We start from the raw sequence: 2,166 nt of genomic DNA on the forward strand, positions 1-2,166 counted from the left end.
AATGAAGGAATTTGATGTGTGTGCATTATTGGGCTGGTGGCTGTTCGAACTGTTGCCACAGGCGATCTTGGGGTGTGTGGTACTGTGTACATTCGTTTGTACGTGCATAACAGGTCCGGCCGCTCGAGAACACTTAAGAGGAAAGCCACACATTCCTTTGAGATAGGAAGGAGACGGTTCAGAGGAACACCAAGTGTTGAGCAAGGCCCATCACAAAAGGTATGGCACATATTTAAATAACTTAGAAACAGTTTGCCTTTGAAAAGAGAAAAGTGTGAAGTGTATACATTTATTTAACATTGTGTAGTTGGGGAATATATGAATATATCTCTTTGTTACAGATGGGTCCCACGTCATTATTCTAGAAACGGGATTATCTAAACCTGACTACTGAAATGTAGAGGTTGACATTTGAGACTTTGGATGATTACTTAGACTAATCCAGGAGAGTGGAATGATAATTTGCAGTTCTTTCTGGGCTCACTTGGGTTTTTAAACATGACTTATTAATCATTTTGTTCCATTTTATGTTCATCTGGTTTGGGAAATAAATAGTATATTTTATGGTATTAATGTAAACTCATTAGCCTAGTTGACAATGTCTGCAGAGAGAGGCCGCCCCGCTACGGACAGGTAAGAGTGGTCATTTGTGTAGTTTTGTTAGGGGGGGTAAGATATATATGAATATTTTTCATTTACAATATGATATGCATGTATATATATATATATATATATTATATATATATATATATATATATATATAGTATATATATATAAGATATATATATATATATATATATATATATATATAATATATATTATATATATATATATATATATGAAATATACAGGTAGACATAATTTTAGTGCTCGCGTGCGTGTGCAAGACAGAAGGAAAACGCCAAAGACCGAAAGTTTCGTTTTCAGTGCATCATTGAAACTTACTGGACAAGGTTTGTTTCTTGGAGAAATTTTTTGCTTTTTTTTACTCCTCGTCAAAGTTGAGGTGACAAGTTTGACGGTCATTACTGGTGAATGGCTTCAGGAGATCCACTTAAAACTTCCACGTGACTTACTCACCCAGATATACCTCTCTCTCTCTCTCTCTCTCTCTCTCTCTCTCTCTCTCTCTCTCTCTCGTTGTTGTTCTTCTTTTTCATCTCTCTTCATTGTGATAATAATTGATTAATTCTGTTTTTTTTTTGGGATGTAGTGTAATTCAATTTTTTCTATAAGGCATATACTATTTATTATTCATTATCATGATGCTAAACCAGTTCAGTGTGCGTCTCCGAACACACAGCACACACACAGGCACACGCACACGCACACGCACACACACACACACATATATATATATATATATATATATATATATATATATATATGATATATATATATATATATATATATATAATATATATATATATATATATATATATATATATATATATATATATGAAGTTCTTCAGAATCAAATCGTGTGTTTCACCTTCCCCGGCACTGATCCATGGCATTTCCTGCTGGTTGAAACTATTGTTCTAACATTTCAGTTTTATCTTATACACGGCAAATGTATCTGCTTCTGTACATATCATCAAGCACTATTCTGACTTTTGTAGGCTCCAATCTAATATTTTCCCATAAGCGTTCTCCGTCCTTTTCTCCCCAGCCACAATCTTGTTTCATCCATGTAAATACAATTTTTCATTATATTACTGATTTTTTTTTATTTCATTCTACTGCATGATTTCGCCTTTGTAGAGATTATTAGTAGCGTGATAAGTAAAGTACTTAAAAATAATAAACACTTTAGAAATTACTATTTACTCTACTTAAAGCAATTTTTCCTTTACTCTGTAGTACACGAATACGTTACCCTCCCTTGTAGGTTAGAATAATAACCGCCCATTTTAATAAATAACTTTTATCACGTCTGCAATGCTATCAGTGATGTATATCTTAATTGTCTCGTCAAATGTTATTCTTCCTTTCAAAATATCTATCCTATGCTCACCCGAACAAGTACTAGATAAAAATTCTATTAAAACGAGTGAGCTGATCGGAAATAGTTATTGGTAACCCTTTCCATCCCTATAGCACCATTGTCTTTCTAGCAAGGTCCCAGGCCTGTACCTCTCTCATGATTTCATTTATTCTACAAAT

Source organism: Macrobrachium nipponense, chromosome 11 (genome assembly GCF_015104395.2).
Source record: "Macrobrachium nipponense isolate FS-2020 chromosome 11, ASM1510439v2, whole genome shotgun sequence".
NCBI lineage: Eukaryota > Metazoa > Arthropoda > Malacostraca > Decapoda > Palaemonidae > Macrobrachium > Macrobrachium nipponense.